Raw genomic sequence first — 21,450 nt, 5'->3', positions numbered from 1 at the left:
ACACACACACACACACACACACAGAGGAGCTCGGACTCGACCCCCGCAACCTCAACTAGGTGAGTACACACACACCTCAGGAGCTGAGTCTCGACACCTGCAACCACAATTAAGTGAGTGCACACACACACCTACTTACCTACCCACCTAGAACGACTTCGACTGTGTAGTGACAGAGGCAAGAGCCATACGTAGCTTTAAGAAGAGGTATGATAAGGATTTCGATGCGAGGAGGGAATCCTAGTAGCGGCTAGGGCAGAGACGGGGGTAGAATCTAAGTCTCGACTCCTCCAGTCACATATAGGTGATTACACTGGCACTTGCCACCCTTCAAGGGTAGTTAGTGCATGATGCTTCTCTGTGCTTTGCATAATCTTGGGCTTTCCATGTGTACTAATGTCATCCAGTTCTATAACTACCATGTACCCCGTGGAATTAATAGTAATAGTACTAGTAATACTAGCTATTTTCACTTGGTATGATAGTATTTGTGTTGATCGTTTTTGGTTATTTTCTTTTATGTGCGTGTTGTATATAATTTTACTATGAGAGCCGAGTGACCTACATGGTCAAATGTTCCAACAATATCAAAACTACGTTATTATTACTATTATAATAAAAATCATTGGAAATTTGTCTTCAACGAGGAGTGAAGGAAAAATGTACGTCCTCTGCAACACTATCAGCATACAATGTGGCGACGCACTATTAGGAACCCCAGTGAGAGTGTCAAGTTGGAATTAATGACAATTTTTGAGCGATTTCCAGGTGCATTTTCCAGTTTCTTGGAGTGCGAATCCCCCCCACCCATTCTGGATATAATTTGTATTAATCATATTGTGCATTATTCCGTAAGTATCTACAAGGAAATATTGCATCATGTGAGCATGCGTAGTTTATGTGCCGTCGTCGTTGGGCGATGAAAATTGGTGAATTTGCGGGGGATGAGAAAGCTGCGTTTAAGCGGCGCGCATGGGAGAGATGGCGAGATGTTCTCTCATCCGAGGAAAATGGCGGAGTACGGGATGAGGTTGTGGATGCCGGCGGCCTCCACACACCGTGCGATATGACTCCATAGGAACAGGGTGGGGTACACGCACCGCTTTTATACTCTTTTTACAATTCTCCTCGCGGCCGCGTTTCACCCGAAGAACAAAGCTAAATACAAAAGGGAGAATCCCCGCTTGGGTTCCCACTGACGCTCCCGAAGGAACTCGGAAGGAAATAAAATTGAGAAGCACTTCGGCAGCACCACAGCAGGAAGCAGCCACCGCCTAGAAGACACCTGCTGGATAAATCACCCTTAAACACCTTACACGAGGGCGGGTGAACGAAGTCTAGCCACTGCCACGGACCATTGAGAGTGAGAGAGTAATGTAATAGTCTAGCGCTTCCTCCCTTCACTCTAAACCTGGCAATAAGACACACACCACTGTAACTATCCCGTTGGGTGACTGCTGACTTGAAGGGCGGACCCCAGTTACAGCCACACGCTGCTTATAAGGTTGTTTATCACCATCGGTGAGTGTTGGGGAGTGGAACGAGAGTGCTGGCGTGGGATGACACCCTCTTGACCCCAGTAAAGTATATGAACGCAGAATAAGGACTGTGCTCAAGCGTGAACGTCGTCTCATTGGTCAGCCTCCCAGGCCATCTATAAATCTATAAAAAAAAATGTTGCAGATGCCATCACGCGCCCACACAATATATTTCAGAGAATTTAATTCTAAGAATTTCGCAGTAAAACAAATATCGTTGAACATTTCATTTTCTCCAGATTTCCAACGATCGATACTTGTTTTTTTTAGAGAAGCCGAAGTCTCAGTGTTTCATCCAACAGAAATCTTAATGTGTCGTTCTGCAGAAATCATAAATTTTCGCTTTTCTGGAAGTTTTATTGAATCAAGAATGAGTTTTTTGTTCAAGCATCTATCTTCAAGGTAAGGTGCCTTGACGCTAGTGTAAGACTCTTGATCCAAAGAATTGAAGCTAGTCTTCTTTTCCCCAGCTTAAACCTGGCGAGACAGACACCCCTCACTTTACAAACCTTTTGATAACATCAACGTTGGATATTGTACTGGAGCTGAGATTCCACTTTTAAACCTTACTAGAATGATTGTTCTTAACTCTCCGTAGTTGTTTTCCAAGATGACATTCTCTTCCACCGTTAGCTGACAGCAAGCACTGATGTGTCCCACTCATTCTTCACTACCAGCATATTTCTTTAAGTCTAATGCTGCCATCACTAACAAAAGAATCACTGACGACGTTTACCTGTTTACCTGGAGAGAGTTCCGGGGGTCAACGCCCCCGCGGCCCGGTCTGTGACCAGGCCTCCTTAGGTCAGTGTCCCAGGATGCGACCCACACCAGTCGACTAACACCCAGGTACCCACTTTACTGATGGGGAACATAGACAACAGGTGGAAAGAAACACGTCCAATGTTTCTACTCTGGCTGGGAATCGAACCCAGGCCCTCGCCGTGTGAAGCGAGAGCTTTAACCACCAGGCCACCAGATGGATGCCTTTCGCACATGACTAGGTCTACAGAAAGGGAAATATACATACACTTATTGGCCACTTTATTAGGTACATAGGCACATCTGCTCGTTAATGTAAATATCTAATCAGCCAATCGAATGGCAGAACCTCAATGCCTAAAAGCATGCAGACATGGTTAAGTTTCATTTGTTGCTCAGATCAAACGTCAGACTGGGGGATAAAACTGATTTAAGTGACTATGACCGTGGAATGATTTGTTAGTGCCAGACGGGGTGATCTGACTGTCTCAGAAACTGCTGATTTGGGATTTTCAAGCACAGTCTCTAGAGTTTACAGAGAATGGTGTGAAGAACATCCAGTAAGCGGCAGTTCTTTGCGCGACAACGCCTTGATAATGAGAGAAGTCAGAGGAAATTGGCCCGACTGGTTCAAGCTGACAGGATGGTGACAATAACTCAACTAACCACACCTTACAAAAGTGGTATGCAAAAGAGCATTTCTGAATCCTCATTTGCTGGAAGTCCAATCCCCTTTCACACAAAACCTCCTTTACCCCCTCTCTCCAACCTTTCCTAGGCCGACTCCCGCCTTCCCTCCACTACAAATTTTTACATACCCAAAGTCTTTCTATTTTGCTCCGTCCTCTCTACATGTCCGAACCATCTCAACAACCTCTCCCCAGCCCTCTGGATAATAGTTTTGGTAATCCCGCAACTCTTCCTAATTTCCAAACTATAAATTTATATATATATATATATATATATATATATATATATATATATATATATATATATATATATATATATATATATTGAATAACTGAAATGTAATGAACACTCGTCAATTCTCAATAATTGCCCACATCTGAGATTCTCCTTGTGGGTTATTGAGCATATAATATATGGAGAAAGTTAATGGTTGACAAAACTGTGCTGTACTCGTACCTTCAGTATGGTGTCGCATGACACCATACTGAAGGTACTATGTAAACTTGGTAAATTGATACCTGCAAAATTCAAAACTATTATGAGCCTTTCATTAACACCTGCTCATTGGTTTCGCTCGGAAACCAACGAGTAATTTAATAAAACTGGAAAACCGACACTAATCTCAATAACAAAGCAAATCTTCCATTTAGCAAAATACACCATGACTGAAAGTTTGAAGCCTGATCAGAACAGGCATTTTCCAGTTATTGCATTTTTTTAGTTGTAAATTTCTTCCATTCACCAGGCCCTGTATTACAGCGAAAAGAACCTAAAGAACTGTGGATTCTTATGTTTATTTGCATTACCCTCGGCTTACCCAAGAGAAGAAGGTGATTTTTTTTTGTCATAATTCGCTGTGGTGTACAGAATTGGTAAAATTGCATTGTACAGGTATTTCAGGAAGTGCAAATCTCGCGAGTCATTCAAAACAGAGATGATAAACACTAGATCCTCCGTTACTTAATGGTACGTAGAGAGGGCCTGGGAGCCTGCACTGAGGCTAATAAGAACATAGCATCCTCCGTTACTTAATGGTGCGTAGAGAGGACCTGGGAGCCCGCACAGAGGCTATCTAATAAGAACTAACATCCTCCGTTACTTAATCGTACGTAGAGAGGGCCTGGCAGCCCGCACCAAGGCTATTTAATAAGAACTATCTACCAGGTAGATTACGGACTATCGTGTATTATCTAGGTGTGTGAGTCGAAGATAAAATAAGAGGATCCTCTCTCCCTAACCCACCTGTGTCTGACCATTCAGAGTTCTGGAGAAAGTTGGCCAAAGTTTCTATAATTGTGACTTGTTAAATGACGCATGTAGGCACTACTGAGGTGCTAATCAGTTGTAGGGTGATCTGTAACTCATTGGTCAGAGCATTCTACATGAAACTTAAAGGTTCCTAATACTGGCAGCATCTTCCTCTTTCATCCAGCGCAGGGATGGAAGAGGAAAATGACAGGGTAACACAGTTAACTTTTGTTCACATTTTGTAACCTCCAACACATTGTTGGTGTAGCAATATTGTTTAATAAAAGAAATAAAAAGCCACGTTAACGCGGTGGAGAGGTTTAAATGATTAATTCCTGGTTATTTTCTCAGGGAGGAGTGACACCCCGACTGGGTAGCCTGCCTTAGAACCTTGACCTGGTCAGAGGGCTCTATAAATATAACTACTACTACTACGTGATTTGATCTATTATTTTCAATGGGGTGGAACGGTAAACCAGCGGAAGGCTTCAGTCAAATGACCAAAAGCTCCAGTTAACGATTCGGGGGGGGGGGGGATATTCCTTGTTTCCTAACGAAAATGGCCTCACCCTCCTTTCGTTTAAATTAACTGACATTTATAGTTAATGGCCTTAAGCGAATAATGAACATTGTTTGTGGAATGTGAAAACCTTCAAATATTTTTACTCGTTTTGTGACTAATTCTGATATTTGAGTTTGCCACAACAGTAGGAAGTTGATAACTATGATGTAAAGTTTGTGTTAGGCAGCGTGTATGCTTAAAACGCTGGATGTCAAACTGTTCTATTGATTTGTAAATAAAACAAATCCAGGCGGTAAATAGACACCGGGAGAGCCTGATAAACTAGTGGCTTCTTGTCCCTGACACCTGGTGTGGCGGAGTACGAGAGTGAGAAAGTAAATATCATTCTTATTCTCGGAAATGAACTGATCTGAGATAAAAACAGTCATTTTGGGGGAAGGGAAGGGTAGAGAGGCGGTCGCCTCCACATGCCCCAAAGCACTTTTCTCTCCCTACCTCAAGGTGGATTTTCTGGAAGGTTTTTCAGAATATTTCTTCATGCCTTCCCGAATCATGGTCGAACCACCGGTTGTACATAGCATTTCTACATAATCTTATTATTGGTAGAGGGGTTTTCCGAAGGTCTTCATATTATATTCATGTGAGAATGCTTAACTCGGTCATAAAGCGACGAGCAAAAAGACCCGGATACCACAAACCAGAACAGAATACATAAGAGCTCAGAGTGCGGTAAATAATTGTAGATGGACTACCAAGCAAAAGTGATGAACTGAAAGAACGGATATCGGAGGCAATCACATACATAGCTACCCCAGAGACTAAACTGAAATGATAGCTGGTGTTAAATTCCCAGCTGGATATCAAGTAATCAGAAAAGAGAAAACAGGGAAAGGAAGACGTTGCACTGTTAATTAGACACCAGTAAAGTTTTGAAGAAATGGAACGAATTAAAATGAGTCAGATAACTACATTGTGGGCACAATCATGACTAGGGAAGAGGGAGGCCCAGAGTAGTAGTAACTGTGATTAACAGACCACCACCAAATAACCAAATAGGAGACCAAGACAGAATAGGAAAACAAGGTAGTGGTTGACACCCCAACAGAAGTAGCAAGAGCCCATGTTGACAAAGGAAAACTACTAATCATGGAAGATTTTAAACATGGAAATGGGGAGAATTAGAACCTACAGGGGAGGACATGAAACGTGGAGGGCTAGGATGGTGGAGGCGATGGTGGAAAAGCTGTGTCAGTATGTCAAGGACTAAACAAGGAAGAGAGGTGAGCAAGAAAGACTAGATCTAATATATTCGTGCTAACAACCATACAGTAATGAATTTTGAGTACATTCTGGAAGTAAACATTGAACGAAGAATAGCAGGTAGGGACTGAAGACAGCAGATTTCAGAGTAGGAAACTTTGAGTGAATGGAAGAACTGAATGCGGTGCAATGAAGAAGGGAACTGGAAAAAAGTCAGCGAATGAGATTGGGTAGCTAACCAGAAAGTGCCAGGAGACAGAAAAGTTTATGCATAGAAATAAAAAAAGAAAAATATAAAAACAAAAGAGCCTGTGGTCAAATCAAATATGCAAAAAGAAAAAAAAAACGGTGCTAGAACATGAAAAAAAAAACTATGGTAGAAGAAAACAGAATTGTGAGCAGGAAACCCTAAACGAATATCCAAGGATAAGAGAAGCTGATCAACGATTTGAGAATGACAGGAGCATAGCTATGCCTGGACCAATACTGATTTATAGTCATATCAGAAGAAAAACCACAGTAAAAGACCAGAGAATAAGACTGATGAAGGAAGGAGAAGAGTTCACGAGAAATTGAAAAAGGAGATCAGCCAGATGAATAAATTATTTTAAAAAGTTCTCATTGGAAGTAGGGACAACACCGGAGAGTTAGAAAGCTTACACAAATGGATACTGGACACCATACACACAACAGGGAAAAAAAAACTTTTATGTGAGCTAGATACATCAAACGCAATGAAACTAGACAATGTGTCGTCACGGATTCTGAAAGGGACAAAAGCAGTGAACCACAATCTAAGAGTCTACGTGTCGAACAGATATGAGAAGTGATGGAAGTGTACAAAGGAAAACAGGAATGAATAAAGGGGATATAAAAAATAATTAGCTTTTAGTGCTTGACAAGCTGTAGGGACGTAAGCAAAGCAAGTTTATTCAGGTAACTTAAATGAAGGGTTTCAGGGGAAAACCAGTTAAAACTGAGTACTGGAGGCTGGTTGGGTAGTACCTGCACTCTGAAGGAAGGATGAGGCTGTTGCAAAGGGTTATCTGAATTGTGATATCACACTCCTGGTAAGACAGCAATTGAATGAATAATGGTAAATTTATTTCTTCTTTTATTATTTTTTGTTAGCCCCACCTTGGTGGAAGACGGCTGACTACAAATTAGTAAGAAATATCGTTCCCATACATTGGTAATACAGCACAGAATTTTGTAACCAAACTACATTAGTACACCTCACACGGCATTTGCTATTATAGTAAGACTGCTAATTTTATGCTCCATTACAATTGTTATTTGCTATATTTTGGTGTTACAAACATCGTCCATACTTGGCGAATTTTCATGTATATTTATGACCACAACGTGTCTCCTGCTGTTAGGACTAACCATAGCTATATTTTCAGTTCGTGATGTGGTACTGGTGTCGTTGTGGTCAAGCTAGTTATGCTATATGGGATAGACGTGAGTTGCTGTTGAAGAGTTTTGAGATTAGACGACTCTGTCGACATCGTACGAAGATGTGGATGTATTATATCCTGTCTGGGAAGACGGATTAAAGGTAATTCACTCCCACTCAAATTACCCTTTGAAATATACTCAAAAGAAGAGGCCTTTCATATAACCCAAATGAAAAACTTGAGAGGAAAAAAGAAAAAATCTATTTTTTTTATTAAGGAACTCTAATGGTACAATAATTATATTTATGGAAAGAACTGTACATGTAAGGGTCATATAGCATTTTACTGGTTAAGACAAGCGTCTGGTAAGCAGTACACAAATAACCCGTATTTACAAAGTCATACTGTGACTGTAAATGGTCCAAGTCGGACCGAAACGTCGTCGTAAGCTCCTCTCTTTTATGTGCGGATTATTTGTCTATTCTTCCAGTCACGGTGTTGCGCTTTGGAAAATTGCATTTATCTGTACGTATAATTATGTACATAACAGTAAATGAATAAAGATAATTATTATTTATCAGTTAGACAAGTAGGAATTTGGGACACCTAGGTCGCAAAAAATGTCCCCCTTCGATACCTACCACTGTCATATCCACAAGTTGCTCTGGACCTATTAATTACAAATGAAAAATACATCACCAGGAATTCTGGTAAATATATAAATTTGTGGACTGTATATTAAATTAAAAAATGATTATATATAAATACACATATACATAACAGAAGGAAAATATATCTTAATATCACTCACCAATTTGACTGGATATTAAGTTGTATCATACTCAGAAAAACCTCACTAACTAAATTTATGAAAACACTGGCCAGAATTATACACAAATCTAGAGAGCTTATCCGAGGTTCCTGGAGCTGTCTTGTCCAGTCGCCTGATATCTCAAGTTATGCAGGAATGCACATCCACCAATTTCGCCTCCTAATTGAGAGGTGTCAACCCAATTTTAACCTCTAGAGCACGAAAATTCTTCACCATTCACCAACATTTCTAACACAAATTCATAAAACCAAGATGGCGAGTCTCGTCTGCACAGACGTAGGCTTTCTGTTTTCTATGACATAAATATTATTAAATACAGTATGTCCATCTATTTACATATAAATACTGAATTTCTGGAAAATATATAAAGTATTTTCCACACTGCGGCCGGCCGGAGTTCGTTGCTAAACAATTCAAATTACTCCTTCCTTTAGGAGACGATTCCAGCCAGTTCTGGCTTGAGTGGCTGTTCTCCTAGTAGGTCTTACTACGATTTCATCTTCCGGCATCACTTGGTCTGCGTTATCATCCATATCAATCGTGTCACTTTCCCTCAGATTTTCATTTACATTTGATTGAACACCTAATTCCAAGGGAATCAATTTATTAATTCTGCGTAAACTTTCCTGGCCACGACACAACACTTTAACATTCCTGACAACACCTTGTGCATCTGGGTACAATGTAAATACTTTGCCCAGAGGCCACAATGTTTGATGTTGTTCAGTGTCAATTAACACAATGTCACCTGGTTGAATGGTCTGTCGATTTACTGCCTCTGTCGCACCATAAAAGTGTTCATGTAGTGTAAGAAGATATTCCTTACGCCACACATTAGACCAATGATCAATTACTTTATTTAACATTTTAAATTTATTACACAACACTACTGCATCATTGTAATCTTCATCACTTTCTTCCGGATTATCTCTATAGACAGGGGCAGCTTCCAATTTCCTTCCACGTATTAGGTGAGAAGGTGTTAATACATCTGCATCAGGTGTATCACTCGTGTACGAGAGAGACCTATTATTTATACGATTTTCTGCCTCCACTAACACTGCACGGAATTCTTCCAAATTAATTCTCTTCCGGTGTAGTACTTTGCGGAGACACCTCTTCACTGTGCCTATCAGTCTTAAGTACAGGCCCCCCTGCCAAGGGGCTCTAGGAGTAATAAATTTCCAGGTACACCCTCGCTGGGATAACAGAGATTGAACATCGTTACTATTATTTAATTCTATCAAGTGTTGAGCACCTGCTACAAAATTTGTGGCATTATCCGAAATCATCAACCTCAGACAGGATCTCCTAGCTGCAAATTTTCGAAACAGCTGTATAAACTGTTCTGCAGACAAGTCCTGTGCCACTTCTAAATGAACTGCCCTAGTAGCAGTACAGGTGAACAAACAAACATACACTTTCAGTGGAACACCATTTGACGTACCTGTTAAAATTATTGGACCACTATAGTCTACACCTGTTACATCAAATGGTTTCACTAATTGTACATGCTCCTTTGGCAATGGTGGAGGACCTGGATACATATAGGATCTGGCATCCACACGGCAACATATTACACAAGATTTAATCACCCTTTTTACACTTTGCCGTCCTTGTGGAATCCAGAAAGTTTCCCTAATACAATTTAAGGTATCTTGTACCCCACCATGCATTACATTTTTATGAGCATTTAGAACAATCAAATTTGTTAGATGATGAGTTTTGGGCAGTAAGATAGGGTGTTTAGCATAATCACCCAATTCAGCATTTTGTAACCTACCTCTGCACCTAATTACATTGTTCTCTAAATACAGCCCCAATTTCTCTATTATAGAACCTTTCACAATTTTTCTTTCCATCATCAATTTAATCTCATTTCCATAGATTTCCTCCTGTACCCTTTTTATCCAATATTCAAGAGGATGTGAAAACTTATATGAAATATTTATCTTGTTTAGAAATTCAAACACCAACTTAGTTACACTGATCAGTTTGGGTAAAGAAGAATACCTATTTATATCAATGGATAATTAAGGACAAACTATTGGAGCGGTGGTCACAGTAATTTCAACAGGAGCAATATACGCCTTTTGTACAGGCCAATTAGCTTTATTTACCAACCAGCTCGGTCCTTTAAACCATGATACAGCATTTACAAATTTAGCATAAGGTAAACCTCGAGACAAGAAATCAGCTGGATTCTCCTCACCAGGTATATGATTAAATGTTAACATATGCTGACCCAAACTATTATACTTCTCTTGCATCTGATTAATTTCAGCGAATCTGTTTTGTACGTACACAATTTTACTGTTTCCATTACAAATCCATTGTAAGGATACCTCATTATCAGACCAAATTACAGTGTCGCTAATATTTATCTCCTGCAACTTATTTCTTATATAATTAGCTAATTTGACACCTACATAAATGGCTGTTAATTCCAACTGAGGTAAGGTACGTGATTTAATTGGAGACACTTTAGCCTTAGACATAACAAGAGAAATAACACTGTTACATTGAAGATAAGCAACTGCTCCATATGCCAATTTTGAAGCATCACAAAAAATGTGGAGTACATTTTTCCCATTTGGATTGGCCACCTGGCATGGGAACTCCAACATTGGAATTTTTTCATAATCACCAATTAATTCATCCCACCTGTTAATGAATTCCTCAGGTAGAATTTCATCCCAAGCACATTTAAGTTTCCATGCTTCCTGAATTAATAATTTCCCTCTTATAGTAAGGGGTGACACTAAACCTAGTGGATCAAAACATTTGGAAACTTCAGCAAGCAAAACTCTCTTAGTTAATTTATTGGGCATACTGTAATTATTAGGTTTTAACATTAACAAATCTCTCTCAGTATCCCAATTTAAACCCAGTACATTACTACATTTTGGCACTTCATCTCCAGGGTAATCTTTCCTTATTTTGTCCTTCAGTTTGGACGAATTACAATTACTATTGTAGTGCCAGGAGTAACAAAAATGACAGTTACATACACAGTGTCATACAATTGAGACCTTTTATCCGAGAGAAAACCAGATAATTTTAAAGTTGTGGGATCTCCCATCTGTATTTTCATACCATCAAGACATTTGGGTTTTACGAAAGTACGCTGGGATCCCTGGTCCAATAATACATTTACATTTTTTGATTTATGCCTTTTATCATCAATTTTTACCTGTAACACAGGTAAGGCTACTTCAGCAAAACCAACATTATTAACATTAGCAACAATTTTTACATTAGCTACTGTTGTCAGGATTGTCAACATTATCATTATTATCAACATTGTCATACAGACCCTTACACATGACTATATAGTGTCTTCCTTTGTGACATTGATAACAGTTGTTTAAATTAGCATGACAATCCTTTACATTGTGATTACCTAAACACCTGATACATCTGTCAAGTTCCTCCAATCTTTCAACTTTATCATTCCATGAATTGTATGCATTGCAATTCTTAGAAAAATGAGTACCCTTACAGAAGAGACAGTCTCTCCTTTCTTTGACTGGTTTCTTATTAACTGGGCTACTCTTAGGAGGGTACTTTTTCTTCTTACCTTGTGAAGAATCATTATTTCTGATTCCTGCTACTTGATATGCACCTATCCAACTCTTTTTAGGAAATGAAATTTGATTATTACCATTGGGATAATTTTTCCCTTTGTGAAACTTTACAGATACCTCAGAGTTATTATGTGTTGCATCTTTAAAATGAGTTAGTTGGCTGTTCTGCAACTGCACACTTAATTCTTGTAGACCTAGTCTTATTTCCTCCAGACCAAAATAACCCTTGTGATATTTGTTTGAGAACCATTCAAGTGTTTTACAGCTTAATTTATTCTGTACCATGGCACTCAATAACCAGTCTGATTCCTTCAGATTATATTTATTAAAGTTTTGAGAGTGCTCTCCAGTTTAACTCTAAACTGCTGTAAACCTTTGTAAGTATGATCTGGAGATTTTAAATTAATAATGATATTCACTAGATCCAACCTACTTTGTTCTATATTACCATAAGTGACTTTCAACAAGTCAACTGCTTCCTTGTAAGAGTCATTTACATTGGGAAAGGCTTGTATGAGTATGTGAGCATCTCCTCTTACCTGTCCTTTGAGGTAAAATAATTTAGTTACACAGGCTAGGTCACTCCTGTCATGCACAGCTGCTTTAAAAATTGACCAAAATTCCTCCCAGTTTTCTCCAGGATTAAACACAGGTAAACATAGTTCTGGGAGTTTTGGCAAAGACATATTATTTGTTGGAGCAGACTGATTAACTGCCTGGTTTACATTTTAATTTATTCAAGGCCTGACTTTTACAAGAAAGAATCTTTTCTTCTAATTCATAATACTGATTAATCAAAAGATCTACTTCAGTCTCATCTACACAGTTTACTAACAAACCTCCTTCATATTTGTTGTAATATAATTTGTATGAATCATATCTATTACCTAAAGCATCTAAATACAATTTTAAATCATCAGTATTCACAGTTTCTTGATTCATTAATTCCAAACAGTTATTGTATGCTTTTGTTACATGCCCCTTTCTAGCTTGCAGTGATGCTTTCTTTGCTCTATATTCCATATGTTTGTCTTCTATATTAATTTCCTCATTTTCAGCCATGATGCAATGTATTAAATTCAACCCAATTAATAACACTGATTACAACTCACAACACTGACACAACCTACCTTTGAATAAATCCCAGCTACTTGAGCTCAGCAGTTACATGTATAATATAAATTTTAAATGTACATTAATACAAACTTGGCTCATCAAAATTAATATGCAAATTAATAAATCCTTGCCAGAATTTGGCATAGCAAAATTATTATACACAATATAATCTTTAGACACACTTTTCTTATCAATTACACATACACTGATATAAATCTTGGCCAGAGTTGCCTTATCAAATTAATATTATACAATTAATATAAACTTAGCCAGACTTGACTTATCAAAATTAATATTGTAATAATTATAATCCACTACACATTAAGTAAATTTGTGAACTTAACATCCACCTCCTGTCATTTCACATATAATTATTAAGTAATTAACTAATTAATGACTTCACTAATTACCTCCGGTTCAAGGAGGACCAACGGGCAAAATTAAATGTGGAAAATTGCATTTATCTGTATGTATAATTATGTACATAACAGTAAATGAATGAAGATTATTATTTATCAGTTAGACAAGTAGGAATTTGGGACACCTAGGTTGCAAAAAATGTCCCCCTTCGATACCTACCACTGTCATATCCACAAGTTGCTCTGGACCTATTAATTACAAATGAAAAATACATCACCAGGAATTCTGGTAAATATATAAATTTGTGGACTGTATATTAAATTAAAAAATTATTATATATAAATACACATACAGGCTAAAGAGGTCTTTGTGGCATTTATGGATTTGGAAAAGGCGTATGACAGGGTGGATAGGGGGGCAATGTGGCAGGTGTTGCAGGTGTATGGTGTGGGAGGTAGGTTACTGAAAGCAGTGAAGAGTTTTTACGAGGATAGTGAGGCTCAAGTTAGAGTATGTAGGAAAGAGGGAAATTATTTCCCAGTAAAAGTAGGCCTTAGACAAGGATGTGTCATGTCACCGTGGTTGTTTAATATATTTATAGATGGGGTTGTAAGAGAAGTAAATGTGAGGGTCTTGGCAAGAGGCGTGGAGTTAAAGATAAAGAATCACACAAAGTGGGAGTTGTCACAGTTGCTCTTTGCTGATGACACTGTGCTCTTGGGAGATTCTGAAGAGAAGCTGCAGAGATTGGTGGATGAATTTGGTAGGGTGTGCAAAAGAAGAAAATTAAAAGTGAATACAGGAAAGAGTAAGGTAATGAGGATAACAAAAAGATTAGGTGATGAAAGATTGGATATCAGATTGGAGGGAGAGAGTATGGAGGAGGTGAATGTATTCAGATATTTGGGAGTGGACGTGTCAGCGGATGGGTCTATGAAAGATGAGGTGAATCATAGAATTGATGATGGGAAAAGGGTGAGTAGTGCACTTAGGAGTCTGTGGAGACAAAGAACTTTGTCCTTGGAGGCAAAGAGGGAAATGTATGAGAGTATAGTTTTACCAACGCTCTTATATGGGTGTGAAGCATGGGTGATGAATGTTGCAGCGAGGAGAAGGCTGGAGGCAGTGGAGATGTCATGTCTGAGGGCAATGTGTGGTGTGAATATAATGCAGAGAATTCGTAGTTTGGAAGTTAGGAGGAGGTGCGGGATTACCAAAACTGTTGTCCAGAGTACTGAGGAAGGGTTGTTGAGGTGGTTCGGACATGTAGAGAGAATGGAGCGAAACAGAGTGACTTCAAGAGTGTATCAGTCTGTAGTGGAAGGAAGGTGGGGTAGGGGTCGGCCTAGGAAAGGTTGGAGGAAGGGGGTAAAGGAGGTTTTGTGTGCGAGGGGCTTGGACTTCCAGCAGGCATGCATGAGCGTGTTTGATAGGAGTGAATGGAGACAAATGGTTTTTAATACTTGACGTGCTGTTGGAGTGTGAGCAAAGTAACATTTATGAAGGGATTCAGGGAAACCGGCAGGCCGGACTTGAGTCCTGGAGATGGGAAGTACAGTGCCTGCACTCTGAAGGAGGGGTGTTAATGTTGCAGTTTAAAAACTGTAGTGTAAAGCACCCTTCTGGCAAGACAGTGATGGAGTGAATGATGGTGAAAGTTTTTCTTTTTCGGGCCACCCTGCCTTGGTGGGAATCGGCCAGTGAGATAATAAAAAACACATACACATAACAGAAGGAAAATATATTTTAATAAAACTCACCAATTTGACTGGATATTAAGTTGTATCATACTCAGAAAAACCTCACTAACTAAATTTATGAAAACGCTGGCCAGAATTATACACAAATCTAGAGAGCTTATCTGAGGTTCCTGGAGCTGTCTTGTCCAGTCGTCTGATATCTCAAGTTATGCAGGAATGCACATCCACCAATTTCGCCTCCTATTTGAGAGGTGTCAACCCAATTTTAACCTCTAGAGCACGAGAATTCTTCACCATTCACCAACGTTTCTAACACAAATTCAAAAACCAAGATGGAGAGTCTCGTCTGCGCAGACGCAGGCTTTCCGTTTTCTATGACAAATATTATTAAATACAGTATGGCCATCTATTTACATATAAATACTGAATTTCTGGAAAATATATACAGTATTTTCCACATGTGCTTTTTTGCTCTTTCTGACCGGTATGCAGGTTTTCTAACTTGGCAAATACAGTAATTAAAAGAAAAGACAGATTTCCCATAATATAAATTTACCAACATTATCATATGGTTGCGAGGCATGGATTTTGAACGTTGCAACTAGGTAGGTAGAGGCAGTGGAGATGTGTTTGAGAGCAATGTGTGGTGTGAATATCATGCAGAGAATTTGTAGCTTAGTCACTGTGGGTCATCAAGGGTGTAATTCATAGGGATGAAGAGGTTGCTGAGGTGGTTTGTGCCTTTAAAAAAGGATGGAGAGAAATATGATGAGGATGTGTAAATTGTGGTTGGAAGGTAGGAATAGGGGTCATCCTAGGAATGGTTAAATTATTATTATTATTATTATAATCAAAAAGAAGCGCTAAGCCACAAGGGCTATACAGCGCTGCAGGGTAGGGAAGGAAGCAAGGGAATTGGATGGCAGAAGGGAGGGGGGATGATCAGCAGGTTACAGAAAACAGCGGGGCAGGGGATAGTACGGGGGTAGAGGGTAGCAAGAGATTCAAGTAGAAAGGGCTGAAAGTATCAGAATTTGTGAAGTAAGTCAGTCGTTGTCAAAAAGTCAATGAGAGAGTCCGGATGAAAGGTGGGTCCATCAGCGAGAAGGGAAGGTAAAGAGAGAGCAGCGGGGCGAAGACGACGACAGAGGTAAATTCTGCGTGCTCGTTGATAAAGTGGGCAGTCCAACAGAATGTGGCTGACTGATAATGGAGCTTGGCAATTCTCACAGAGAGGAGCAAGACGCCTCTCCATGAGATATCCATGAGTAAGACGAGTATGGCCAATGCGAAGACGGGAGAGAGTAGTCTCCCAACCTCGACACTGGTGATAAGAAGACGGCCAGTAACCTATACTCGGTTTAATAGACTGAAGTTTGTTGCCGAGCATAGTAGACCAACGTTGTTGCCAACGGGTGTGAAGGTGGGAAGATATTACAGCAAAATAGTCCGTACATGGAATACCTCTATAAGAAACTGGTAGGTCATGTACTGCTGACCGCGCAGCAGTGTCTGCCTGTTCATTGCCCTGTACGTCAACATGACCAGGGACCCAACAAAAAACAATATCTTTATGCTTGGTAAAGATGCGGCGTAGCCAAAGTTGGATACGGAGGACTAAGGGGTGAGGTGTATCAAATTTTTGTATAGCCTGTAAAGCACTAAGGGAGTCTGAGACAACCACAAATGATGACACAGGCATAGATGCAATACGGATAAGTGCTGTAAGGATGGCATATAATTCAGCAGTAAAAATACTAGCCGAAGATAGTAAATGCCCTTGTACGACGCTGTCCGGAAACACTGCTGCGAATCCTACGCCGTCAGAAGACTTAGAGCCATCTGTGTACACAGCAATGGCATGAGAATGAGAGTGAAAGTGGTCAAGAAAAAGAGAGCGGGAAGCGACCGTAGACAGTTGGGCTTTCGAGCAAGGGAGGGAGAAAGAACAGACTCGAACAGCTGGAACTTCCCAGGGGGGTAGGGAAAAGTGAGATGCTACATGTACATAGAAAGGTGGTAGTTGAAGAGAAGACAAGAGCGAATGAAGGCGAAGAGAGAAGGGACGGAGTAAGCAGGGGCGGCGAACAAATAAAGAATGTCTACTAATATCAGTGACCATTCTATAAATGGAAGGATTGCGGAGATCATGAGAGCGTACATAGTAGCGCAGGCAATGGGCATCACGGCGATCGGATAAGGATGGAACGTTCGCTTCTGCATAGAGGCTTTCGACAGGGGAAGAGCGAAAAGCACCAAGGCATAAACGTAATCCTTGGTGATGAATGGGGTTAAGGCTAGAGAGAGTAGCAGGAGATGCCGCTGAATAGATCTGGTCACCATAATCAAGTTTCGATAAAATAAGGGTGGAATGTAGGTGAAGGAGGGTTCGACGATCAGCTCCCCACGAAAGATGAGCAAGGGTTTTAAGAAGGTTCAGCCGGCTGTGACAAGTTGCCTTCAGAGAGGTAATGTGAGGTTTCCAGGATAACCTACGATCAAAGAGGAGGCCCAGAAACTTGACTGTATCACGTTCAGGGATACGGGAGCCATAGAGGTACAAAGGATGATCGGAGATGACAGAGCGTCTAGTGAAAGTGATTTGGTGGGTTTTAGTGCTGGAAAATTTAAACCCATGTGTGGTGGCCCAATTGGAAACACGGTCGACTGCATGCTGGAGAGAAACTGTAAGGAGGTGACAGTCAGCGCCTGCACAGGCAATAGCGAAGTCATCAACATAGAGTGATGACCAAATATTTGATGGAAGACTAGAGGCCAAATCATTAATAGCAAGGAGAAAAAGTGTTGTGCTCAGAACACATCCCTGGGGGACACCTTCAGCTTGGATAAAGTCCGGGGAGAGCACATTATTAACCCGAACACGGAAATGCCTGTCAGTTAAAAAGTTCTTAAGGAAGGATGGTAGATTGCCTCGAAGGCCTAAGGAGTGGGCTTGGGCTAAAATATTATACCTCCAAGTTGTGTCATATGCCTTCTCAAGGTCAAAAAATATGGCAATAACTGAGTGGTTATTCGCAAAGGCATTACGAACATACGTATCCAAGCGCAGTAAGGGGTCTATGGTAGAACGTCCCTTACGAAAGCCATATTGACGAGTGGAGAGACTGTTGTGTGTCTCTAAATACCACACTAAACGTCTATTTACTAGACGTTCCATTACTTTGCAAACTGCACTGGTAAGAGCAATGGGACGATAGTGGGAGGTTTCATGTCCCGTAGTGCCTGGTTTGCGGAAAGGGAGAACAATGGCGGATTTCCACAGCTGTGGAAGAACTCCTTGTGACCAAATAAGATTGTAAAGGCGTAATAGGACTGCAAGGGCTGACTGATGTAAATGTTGTAGCATACGAATATGAATGTCGTCGGGCCCAGCTGCCGATGATCGACAAGCTGAGAGTGTTGCCTCCAGTTCTTGAAGTGTAAAAGGCACATTATACTGTTCTTCTCTGAGAGAAGAAAAGTCCAAGGGTGCTAACTCTCTGGCAGACTTTGAGGAAAGAAATGAGGGGCATAGATGGAGTCCCTGAGAAATACGGACCAGATGATTGCCAATTTCATTGGCAACATCTAGTGGGTTTGCTATATCAACACCGGCAACCCGCAGAACAGGAGCCGGGTCAGGAGAATATTTACCACTCAGTTTTCGTACTTTTTTCCAGACTGCACTCATAGAGGAAGCAGAGGTGATGGTGGAGACATAATCTCGCCAGCAAGTGCGTTTAGCGTCACGGATGACACGGCGAGCGATCGCACGCTTCTGTTTAAAATCAAGGAGTCGCTCTGTGGTTCTATTGTACCGGTACCTGCCCCATGCAGCGCGTTTCAAACGTACTGCACGAGCACAAGCAGGAGACCACCAAGGCACGCATTTCTGAGAATGCCTGCCCGAAGTTTGGGGTATAGAATGAGAAGCTGCGGTGAAAACGGAGGACGAGAAGAGGTGTAAAAGCTCATCGATGGAGGACGAAGAAGGAACCTCTTTAAAAACAGTCAGGTGTGAGTAAAGGTTCCAATTTGCCCGATTAAATTGCCAGCGTGGGGTGCGAAGAGGTGGCGAATATGAAGGGGAAGTAAGAATGATTGGGAAATGATCACTGTCATGTAAGTCCGGGAGAACAGACCAAGTGAAGTCTAATGCGGCGGAGGAAGAGCAAACTGAGAGATCGATGCAAGAGAGAGTATGAGTCCGAGGATCAAAATGGGTGTGAGTACCTGTATTTAAAACATGGAGGGGGTGGGTGGCAAGAAAAGCCTCTAACTGAATTCCACGGGAATCACAGTGAGACCCCCCCCAGAGGAAATGGTGGGCATTAAAATCACCAAGTAACAGAATCGGTGGCGGTAATGACGAAACAAGGAAGGCAAAATCCGGAATAGATAATGCCCGAGAAGGAGAGAGATATAAAGAACAGAGCGTATACCACCTATGTAAGTGGATACGGGCTGCTGTGTAATGCAGCGAAGTATGAACAAATAGCTGATGGTACGGAATATCAGTGCGGAGAAGAAGGGCACTTTCATTAAAGGTCCCATCAGGAAAAGGATCTGAAGAATACAATAAATTATAGCCTGAGATGTGAGAAATAACAGCAGAGTGTAATTTTGGTTCCTGTAAGCAAACACCAACAGGGGCAAACTGGGAGAGTAACATCTGAAGCTCACCCCGATTACCCCTGAGGCCGCGTATATTCCACTGTAAAAAGGCCATGATTGGCAATGATAAAGATACTTGAAATCCGCAGGTAAGGGTTCCTACGGACTAGAAGGGTTAGAAAAGTCCACATGCGGAGGCAGTGGAAAATGTTCAAGCAGCGAAGGAACGGTGCGCTGTGAAGAAAGGAGTTGCGCAGATGGAGCAGAGGAGAGAGAAAGAGCGGAAGGTGGATCAGTGTCCATTGATGGTTTGGTCTCTGCAATATATTCAGAGATTGCTTCAAGTGTTTCGGAATTCAGAGATGTCGTATGGGAGACAATATTGGGAATGGTAGGGGGAGGATGAGTAAAGATTGGAACTGTATTGGACTGTACCAAGGTAGGGGGGGGCGAAAGGGTGGAGGGAACTGGAGAAGCGTGGCAGGGGACAGAAGAGACAGGAACCTGGGAGGTGGCAGAAGAGGAAGAAACTTGGGAGGGAACAGGGGAGGAAGGTACATTACGAGGAGGAGGGTGAACCTCTGCACTTGTAACTGAGCCAGTGAGAGGGGAAGAACTAGGGACAGAGACAGGGAGGGTAAAATGAGGAGGTGGAAGATGGGTAGGAGGTGTTACCGGACCTTTTTTTGACTTTTGAGAAGTAGAGGGACGATTGGGAAGAGGTGTCGTACGAGGTCTCGTCGATACTGAGGCTTGTAAGAGAGAACTCGAAGAAGCGAGATTAGACTGAGGCGTTGAAGTAGGGACGTCTGAGCCGAGGACAGCAAAAGGATTAGATACAGGAGTGATTATGGGAGAGGTAACCACAGAGGTGGGTGTAGAAGATGGGATACCAGAAGTGGGGGGACGTTTTGAAACACGGGAATAAGAAACACGTGGGAGTCTCCCTTGGAGGCGGAGATGAGAAACTGCCATGGCATAAGGGAGACCTTCTGTCTCTTTGAGGTAACGGATTTCCCGCTCGTTTAAATAGACCTGACAACGGCGAGAGTACGAAGGGTGAGCCTCATGACAGTTAAGGCAAGAGGGAGATCGATTGCAAGACGTATTAGAATGGTCATCGGCACCACAGACTGGGCATTCGGCGATAGATCTGCAATATTTCGCTGGATGGCCAAATCGCCAGCAATTTCTACACTGTTGTGGTGTAGGGATCACCTTTCGAACTTGTAACCGATGTCCTGCTATATAAACTGAGGATGGGAGTTCTCGGCTGTCAAAAGTTAAACGAGCCACATTGCTAGGGTATCGTCTCCGCCCACGGGCAGGAAGAACGTAAGTGTCTACCTTGAGGATTGGGAGATCTTGGAGTTCCAGCTGTTCTAGAATGTCGGTGCCACATGTCTGGAAATTTTGTTGAACTATGGTATGGGGCAGAATGACGGTACCACTACAAGAATTGAGGGAATGATGTTTTTCAAGGGTGACAGGAACAGTATCTATATGGGAAAGACGAGAGAGCTCACGAGCCTGGGTAGCATTCTGTACGGTAATGATGCGCGTACCGCTCTTAAGAGCATGAAAAGAAATATCTTTACCAACATGGCGTAGGAGTGCCTTGCCAATACTATGGTCAGAAAGATAGGCAGTAGAGGAAGTTGGTCGTAAAGTGAAGAATTTAGTCCACTGTTCAGTCTGAAACTGAGCGTGGAAAGGTAGTGAAGGACGTGTCGATCGTTTCTGAGAAGAACGAGAAGGTGAAGGTGGAGAAGTATCATCAGCAGGTAATTGTCGTTGACGTTTAGGCGTGGGACCAGAGT

General features: G+C 41.2%; 1 long non-coding RNA gene across 1 annotated transcript in view; it reads left to right on the top strand.

The window, feature by feature from the left end:
• Nucleotides 1-21,450, top strand: part of LOC138853587 (uncharacterized) — a 59,902-nt gene that overhangs the window by 35,458 nt on the left and 2,994 nt on the right. Inside the window, exon 2 of the long non-coding RNA XR_011392760.1 lies at nt 7,428-7,582. This is a non-coding gene — a long non-coding RNA (uncharacterized lncRNA). The remainder of the gene's footprint in view (nt 1-7,427; nt 7,583-21,450) is intronic.

This window comes from Cherax quadricarinatus, chromosome 34 (genome assembly GCF_038502225.1).
Source record: "Cherax quadricarinatus isolate ZL_2023a chromosome 34, ASM3850222v1, whole genome shotgun sequence".
NCBI classification, from domain to species: Eukaryota; Metazoa; Arthropoda; class Malacostraca; order Decapoda; family Parastacidae; genus Cherax; species Cherax quadricarinatus.
This window is presented reverse-complemented; position numbering and strand designations above follow the sequence as displayed.